The sequence below is a fragment of the Balaenoptera musculus genome, chromosome 15 (genome assembly GCF_009873245.2).
Source record: "Balaenoptera musculus isolate JJ_BM4_2016_0621 chromosome 15, mBalMus1.pri.v3, whole genome shotgun sequence".
NCBI lineage: Eukaryota > Metazoa > Chordata > Mammalia > Artiodactyla > Balaenopteridae > Balaenoptera > Balaenoptera musculus.
This window is the reverse complement of record NC_045799.1, coordinates 32,524,441-32,533,163: the sequence shown is the minus strand read 5'-3', so window position 1 is coordinate 32,533,163 and position 8,723 is coordinate 32,524,441. Positions and strand designations below refer to the sequence as shown.

Genomic DNA, 8,723 nt, shown 5'->3' with positions numbered 1-8,723 from the left:
GAAATGAGCTGAATGTATGAAGTCTCTGGGAAGAGTTACTAATCTGAAGGTGACAATGGTAAATGGCTGCTTCTACTAAAGACTAAGAAGAAAAGACGTAAAGATTTGGAGGTAGGGTTTATATTGGCAGTTAGGAAGGTTTCCTTTTGTAAGTTACTGGATCTGAACAGGTAGCAGTTTTTTGTTTTTTGTTTTTTTAATTAGTGTGCTACTCTGGGCTGAAATGGAAAAAAATCTCTTATGACCTGTAAGAGAATGAACAATGGCTTTATTTTGACCTTATGTGTGAGCCGCTTTCAGTTTTTAATTTAAATATACACCTACCATACAACCAGCCATTCTGCTCCTAATTGTTTACGCACAAGAAATGAAAGCCAATGTCTGTATAAAGACTTGCATGTGAATGTTCATAGCAGCACATTGGTAAGAGCCCCAAACTGGAAACAACCTATATGTCCATTAACAATTGAATGGTTACAAAAAAAGGAACAAACTATCAATACAACAGTGCAGAAGAATCTCAACAATAATTTTACTTAGTATAAAAGGCAAGACAAAAAAGGATTTAATGCCATATGAGTTCATTTATAAAAAATTGTAGAAAATGAAAACTAATCTACAGTAATAGCAGATCAGTGCTTGCCGAGGAATGGGGGTGAAGTGGGGAGGGAGGAATGAATTATAAAGGCATGAGGAAATTTGGGGGAGTGATGGATATGTTTAGTATCTTGATTGAAAATGCTTATTTGAAAAATTTTTTACTCTTTGTACTGCAGCTCCATCTGAATAAAACAAACCAAATGTGGTGTTTGGAAGATAAGCCAGATCTCACAAGAAAGGCTGTTAGAACTGATCCCCAGACTGGAACATGTTGCTGTAGGGTGGGAAATATATGTATATGGATATATATATCTCTCTCTCTCTCAACACTCTGACTCTTAAGAGTATCCATCGTGTCCATACAGGGAGATGGGGGTTACTCATGTTTGTCGGGCTGACTAGCCCACTTACAAGTGTCATTTGTCAGTGGTGGCAATCACAGAGGGCCTACACCTTTGTCCAAGATACCAACTTTTCTCCCCTCTGGTTCCATTGATTCCCTTGGGCAGAAAGAGCCCAGGGGATCCATACCTGGAAAGTAGGGGCCAGGACACAAATCTGTAAAGTATCAGCTTATCGGGAGTTTTAAAAAGCACACTAAAATAAGGATTCAAATGCTATTCGGTGTTAGTTGAATGGAACCCATACTCCCGTTGCAGAAGTGAACATAACCTGGGGTGCGTCATATGAAGGGAAGACAGTAGTAGAAATCAACTTGTAGGTACATGACTTTTTATTATTTCCAAAGTGACACATGTTCATTATTTTAAACATGGAAAATAGAGATAAGCAAAAGGAACATAAATATTATCCAGAAGTCTACTACCCACATATTACCATTATTATAATTTGGTATTTTTTCTAGGCAGATATGTTTTATTTTTAACAAAATTGTGGATCTTACTGTTTTTTTCATTTTTTGACTAAAATGTATATGATGAAAAATTGAACTTCTTCAGGAAAGATGGAATATACATGCTTCCCATATTCCTCCTGTCAATACAGCTAAAACCCCTGAACATTATATGAACAATTATATGCAAAACAAGCATAAGAAGACTCAAAGATGAAGAGAAGACAGACTAACTAGGGACCTCAGGACTCAAGGAACAACATGTGAGTTCCCTGGGTTTTCTTATCTGCCTCATCTATCCCAGACAATACTGGTGAAGTTGGCAACCAGGAAACACCAGTAGATGTAGGCAAAAACCAAACCAAACCAAAACAAAAAAACAGCAAAAGCCTGCTCTCTCCAGCTAAAGGACCAGGAAAAAGGCAGCCTAAGAAGGCAGAAATCCATTAGACAGTAACTGCTCTATTCCAATCAAATACCTCAGGAAAGACTGCAACCCTATCCTCACCCCCACCAGTTAAGGCTAAGGGGAGAGCCTAGATTCCACTCCAGCAGGCTTAAACTTAGCACCTCAACCCTCTACGAGGATGATGTCAGAGAAGGTCTAGTGAGGAGCCTGGACTCCATCCTCCTTGCTTTCTGGGATGGAAGCAGAGGAGACCCCATGGAGAATCAGGGTTTTCACCACTGCACAGAGGTAACAAAGCTGCCTGCACTGCACAGTGTCAGTGGAGACCGCACAGGGAGGCTAGACTTCATCCCCATCCTGCAGTAACAAGGTGCCTCTCCCCCTGCCCACTGGGTGGCGTCAGAGGAGGTCCAGGGTGAAGCCTGAACTCCCAGCCCTTCCTGTCCCCAGGTGTCAACAGGAACCTTCTCCTACCTGGCAGTAATGAGGCAGTGCTGTGGTAGAGGGAGCCTGTTAAAAATACAAGACTTAAATAAGATTCAGAGTCTTATAATACCAAAAATGTCCAGGTTTCAATTAATAATCACTTGTCATACCAAGAACCAGGAAGATGTCAAACCATGTGAGAGAAGACAGCACAGATGACATAGATGTTAGAATTATCTGACAAGGATTTTAAAGCAGCTGTCAGAAAATGCTTTGACAAGCAATTAGAAACATACTTGAAACAAATGAAAAATGGTCTCAGTGAAGAAATAGAAGATATAAGGAAGAACCACACAAAAATTTTAGAATGAAAATGAACAAATTTTAAAAGTCAGTGAATGGGCTCAACAGAATGAAGAGGACAGAGGAAAATAAGAGAACTTGTAGATAGAAAAAAAATTACCTAATCTAAACAGAGAGAAAGTAGACTGGGGGAACAAATGAGCATGACCTCAGGAACATGTGGGACTAAAACAAAAATCTTGACATGTCATCAGAGTCCCAGAAGAAGAGGAAAAATAGGGTGGGGCTGAAAAATTGAAGAAAAAATGGCTGTAAATTTCCCAAATTTGGGGGGGAAACTAACTTGTAAACCTAGAGATTTGAGAAGCTGAGCAAACCACAAACAAAATAAACCCAATGAAATCCACACCAAGACACACGGTAGGTCAACTTCCGAAAATTAAAGACAAAATCTTGAAAGCAGCTAGAGAGAAATGGCCCATTACCTATAGGGGAAAAACAATTCAAACAGCACGTTTCTCTTCAGAAATTATGGAGACTAGAAGTATATGACATTTTTCAAGTGTTGAAAGTACTGCCAACCCAGAATTCGATATCCAGCAGAAATAATATCCCCTGGAAATGAAGGGGAAATCAAGGTATCAGATAAAGGAGAACTAAGAGAATTTCTTGCCATCAGACCTACCCTGAAAGAAGAGCTGAGGGGGAGGTCTCTAAAAAGAAAATGGTAAGATGAAATGCAAAAACACAGGCCAATGCAATAGAATTTCCTTATCCTATTGAGTCTTCTAAATTATGTTTGATGCTTGAGGCAAAAATTATAACACTGCCTAATGTGGTTCTCAGTGTATATAGGGGAAGTATTTGGGAGAGGGAAAAGCATGTAAAGGAGATGTTTCTACATTCAAATTGGTAAAATCACGGCACCAGTACACTTTGATAAGTTGTATATATAAAGGGTAATAAATTGAGTAACCACTAAAAAAGCTATACAAGGAAATACACTCAAAATACTATAAGCAAATAAAAAAGCAATTGTAAAAAATGATCAAGTAACCCATAGGATGTTGGGGAAAAGAAAGCAAAGAAAAAAATCAGAACAAGTAAGAAACAAAAAATAAAATAGCACATTTAAGCCTTAACATCAGTAATTACATTAAATGTAACTAAACATACCAGTTAAAAGACAGATTGGTAGAGTGAATATGCTGTTGACAAGAAACTCAAGTATAATGATAAAGGCAGGTTGAAAGTAAAAGGACGGAAAAAGATATGCCATGCAAAATATCGAAGACAAGTACAACAACTATTAATATCAAATAAGGTAGGCATCAGAGCAAAAGTTACCAGAGACAAAAAGAGACATCACATAATGATAAAAGGGTCAATACACCAAGAAAACAGCAATCTTAATAGTGTATATGCAAAAAAAAAACCCCACAAAAAACAAAAAAACAACAGAGTTGCAAAATATGTGAAGCAAAAACTGCTAGAACTGAAACAGATACACAATCATAGTTGGAGACTGCAATATCCTCTCAAAAACTGATAGAACAACTAAACAGAAAACAGCAAGCATATGAAGAACTCAACAACGTCAACCAACAGGATCTAGCTGATGTTCCAAAATTTGTGGGATACAACAAAAGCAGGGCTGAGAAGGAAATTTATAGCACATAAATGTGTATGTTAGAAAAGAGGAAACATCTCAAATCAATAACCTAAGCTTGCATCTCAAGAAACTAGAAAGAAAAGATCAAAATACACCCAAAGCAAGCAGAAAAAAGGAAATAATAAGAGTATAAATGAGTAAATTTGGAAACAGAAAAAGAATAGAGAAAAATCAATGATATAGAACACTAATTATTTTAAAAGATCAATAACACTGACAGACCTCTAGCAAGACTGGCAAAAAAAAAAAAAAAAAGAGATAAGACAAATTATTAATATCAGGAATAAAACAGGTCCTGTTAACAGACATCAGAAGGATAATCAGGTAATACTATGAAAAACTCTACACATAAAATTGACAACTTCGATGAAATGGGCCAATTTCTTGAAAGACGCAAACTACCACAACTCACCCAAAATGAGGTGTATATTGAATAGCCCTATAACTATTAAGGAAATTGAATTTTAAAAACCTGAAAAAGAAATCTCCAGGCTCAGACAGAGAGTTCTACCAAATGTTTAAATAAGAATTAGGACAAACTTTACAAAATCTCTTCTAGAAAACAGAAGTTTTTCCATCTCATTCTTGGAAGCTAGTTATTAGTTATTACCCTGATACCAAAACCAAAACCAAATGAAGAGAGTACTAAAAAGACAGTAATTTTTTAAAATAGAAAGCAAGAAAAGAAGAAAAACTACAGACCAACATTCCTTATGAATGTAGACGCAAAAATCCTTTTGAAATGTTAGCAAATAGAATTCAGCAATATATAAATAGAATTATATACCATGAACAAGTGGAATTTGTTTTAAGGATGCAAAACTGATATAATATTTGAAAATCAAACAACGTAATTCACCATATTAACAGGCTAAATTAGAAAAATGACATGAGCGGGACTTCCCTGGTGGCACAGTGGTTAAGAATCCGCCTGCCAATGCAGGGGACATGGGTCTGATTCCTGGTCCAGGAAGATCCCACATTCCACAGAGCAACTAAGCCCGTGCACCACAACTACTGAACGTGTGCTCTAGAGCCTGCGAGCCACAACTACTAAGCCCCTGCACTGCAATGAAGAGTAACCCCTGCTTGCCACAACTAGAGAAAGCCCACACACAGCAACAAAGACCCAACACAGCAAAAAAAAAAAAAAAAAAAAGAAAAAGAAAGAAAAGTGACATGAGCATATTAATGGATGCAGAAAAAAGCATTTGACAGAATTCAACACCATTTATGATAAAAACTCTCAAAAGAAAAGGAATAGAGAACTTCTTCAAACTGATAAAGAATATCTACAAAAACATACAACTGAAATCATACTCACGGTGAAAGATTGAATGCTTTCCCTCAAGATTGGGAACAGGACAACAATGCCCACCATCCAGTGCTATTCAGCATAGTACTGGAAGTTCTAACCAGTGCAATAGATTAAAAAAGGAAAAAAGAAAGAAAAGGCATACAGATTGGAAAGGAAGAAATCAAAGTGTCCCTATTTGCAGATGACATGATAGTCTACACAGAAAAATCCCAAGGAATCTACAAACAAACAAACTACTAGAACTAGTAAATGAGTTCAGCAAGGTCAGAGGATCAACATACAAAAACCAAAAAAAAAATTTTAAATCAACATACGAAAACCACTACTTCTATATACTAGCAATGTACATGTGGACACCAAAATTTTAAATACAGTACCATTTACAATTGCTAAAAAAAGAAAAATACTTAGGTACAAATATAACAAAAGTTAGGGCATATATGCTGAAGGCTATTCAACACTGACACAAGAATAAAAGATCTAAATAAATGGAGGGGTATTCCAGGTTTATGGATTGGGAGACTCATTCTAGTAAAGGTGTTGATTTTCCCCACACTGATATACAGTTTTAATGCAAGTCCTATGGTACTCCCAGCAAAACATTTTGTAGATATACACAAGATTATTCTAAAATTTATATGGAAAGGCAAAGGGCCTAGAGTAGCTAAAAACAATTTTGAAAAATAATGAAGTGGGAGGAATCACTCTACCTGAGTTCAAAATTTAATGTAGTTTCAGGAATCGAGACTGTGTGGTACTGTGAAAGGATAGAAACACACATCAATGAAACAGTAGAGAATCCACACAAGTACAGCTGACTGATTTTTGACAGGGGTGCAAAAGCAAATCAATGAAGGATTGTCTTCAACAAATGATGCAGGAGCAATTGGACATCCATTTGCAAAAAAAAAAGGAAAACCTTGATCTAAATTTCATATCTCATACAAAAAGTAACTCAAAATGGATCATAGATTGAAATGCAAATTCTATCTTTTAAAAGATAACTTTGGAGAAAATCTTCAGATCTTAGGACGTGGTGAAGAGATCATAGAGCATAACATCAAAACACAATCCAGGGGCTTCCCTGGTGGCGCAGTGGTTGAGAGTCTGCCTGCTAATGCGGGGGACACGGGTTCGAGCCCTGGTCTGGGAGGATCCCACATGCCGCGGAGCGGCTGGGCCCGTGAGCCACAGCTGCTGAGCCTGCGCGTCTGGAGCCTGTGCCCCGCAACGGGAGGGGCCGCGATAGTGAGGGGCCCGCGCACCGCGATGAAGAGTGGTCCCCGCGCCGCGATGAGGAGTGGCCCCCGCTTGCCGCAACTAGAGAAAGCCCTCGCACGAACCGAAGACCCAGCACAGCCAAAATAAATAAATAAATAAATAAAAATAAAAGTAGCTATAAAAAAAATTAAAAAAAAAAAAAAAAAAAAAACACAATCCATAATTTTTTAAAAAAATTGCTAAGAGGGATTTTATCAAAAATTAAAAACTACTGCTCAATGAGGGCAAGATGGCGGAAGAGTAAGACGCGGAGATCACCTTCTTTCCCACAGATACATTAGAAATACATCTACACGTGGAACTGCTCCTACAGAACACCCACTGAACGCTGGCAGAAGACGTCAGACCTCCCAAAAGGCAAGAAACTCCCCATGTACCTGGGTAGGGCATAAGAAAAAAGAAATAACAGAGACAAAAGAATAGGGACGGGACCCGCACCAGTGGGAGGGAGCCGTGAAGGAGGAAAGGTTTCCACACACTAGGAAGCCCCTTCGCGGGCGGAGACTGTGGGTGGCAGAGGGGGGAAGCTTCAGAGCCACGGAGGAGAGCGCAGCCACAGGGGTGCAGAGGGCAAAGCAGAGATTCCCGCATGGAGGATCGGTGCCGACCAGCACTCACCAGCCCGAGAGGCTTATCTGCTCCCCCGCCGGGGTGGGCGGGGGCTGGGAGCTGAGGCTTGGGCTTCGGTCGGATCGCAGGGAGAGGACTGGGGTTGGCGGTGTGAACACAGCCTGAAGGGATTAGCTCACCACAGCTAGCCGGGAGGGAGTCCGGGAAAATGTCTGGAGCTGCCGAAGAGGCAAGAGACTTTTTCTTGCCTCTTTGTTTCGTGGCACGCAAGGAGAGGGGATTCAGAGCGCCGCCTAAACGAGCTCCAGAGACGGGCTCGAGCCGCGGCTATCAGCACGGACCCCAGAGACGGGCGTGAGACGCTAAGACTGCTGCTGCCGCCACCAAAAAGCCTGTGTGCGAGCACAGGTCACTCTCCACACCGCCCCTCCCGGGAGCCGGTGCAGCCCGCCACGGCCAGGCTCCCGTGATCCAGGGACAACTTCCCCGGGAGAACTCACGGTGTGCCTCGGGCTGGTGCAACGTCACGCCGGCCTCTGCCACCGCCGGCTCGCCCCGCATCCGTATCCTTCCCTCCCCCCCGCCCGAGTGAGCCAGAGCCCCTGAATCAGCTGCTCCTTTAACCCCGTTCTGTCTGGGCGGGGAACGGACGCCCTCAGGCGACCTACACGCACAGGTGGGTCCAAATCCAAAGCTGAACCCCGGGAGCTGTGCGAACAAAGGTGAGAAAGGGAAATCTCTCCCAGCAGCCTCAGAAGCAGCTGATTAAAACTCCACAAACAACTTGATGTGCCTGCATCTGTTGAATACCTGAATAGACAACGAATCATCCCAAATTCAGGAGGTGGACTTTGGGAGCAGGATATATTTTTTTTGTGAGTGTATATGTGTATGCTTCTGGGTGAGATTTTGTCTGTATAGCTTTGCTTTATAATAGCTTTATTTTATTTCATTATATTTTATCCTCTTTCCTTCTTTCTTTCTATTTTTTCTCCCTTTTACTCTGAGCCGTGTGGATGAAAGGCTCTTGGTGCTCCAGCCAGGCATCAGGGCTGTGCCTCTGAGGTGGGAGAGCCAACTTCAGGACACTGGCCCACAAGAGACCTCCCAGCTCCACATAATACCAAATGGCGAAAATCTCTCAGAGATCTCCATCTCAACATCAAGACCCAGCTTCACTCAATGACCAGCAAGCTACAGTGCTGGGCACAGTATGACAAACAACTAGCAAGACAGGAACACAGCCCCATCCATTAGCAGAGAGGCTGCCTAAAATCATAATAAGGCCACA

At 40.8% G+C, this 8,723-nt stretch overlaps 1 long non-coding RNA gene across 1 annotated transcript; it reads left to right on the top strand.

Moving 5' to 3' along the window:
* Window positions 1-908, top strand: LOC118881402. The gene is made up of 2 exons (XR_005016523.1): window positions 1-111; window positions 777-908. It is a non-coding gene; the product is annotated as an uncharacterized LOC118881402 (long non-coding RNA).
* Window positions 909-8,723: the final 7,815 nt, after the last annotated feature.